This window comes from Myotis davidii, unplaced genomic scaffold (assembly GCF_000327345.1).
Source record: "Myotis davidii unplaced genomic scaffold, ASM32734v1 scaffold43, whole genome shotgun sequence".
Classification (NCBI taxonomy): Eukaryota; Metazoa; Chordata; class Mammalia; order Chiroptera; family Vespertilionidae; genus Myotis; species Myotis davidii.
Window position 1 is genome coordinate 1,212,755 of NW_006294590.1, and position 277 is coordinate 1,213,031.

The following is a 277-nucleotide window of genomic DNA, read 5'->3' on the forward strand; positions in this document are numbered from 1 at the left end:
GCTCCATCCCCAGTGGGGGGCGTGCAGGAGGCAGCCGGTCCATGACTCTCTCTCATCATCGATGTTTCTCTCTCTCTCTCCTTCTCCCTTCCTCTCTGAAATCAATAAAGAAATATATTTTTTAAATAAATAAATTTAAAAATAAAGTAAAACGGACGCCAACCTCCGTGGCCCCCGGGGAGCGTGGCCTCACGCTCTGTGAGGAGGGATACAGCTCCGCCCTTGTGGTGTCGCGTGTACGGGGCGGGCAGGGTGCCCGCAGGCCTCCCGCCGCCCC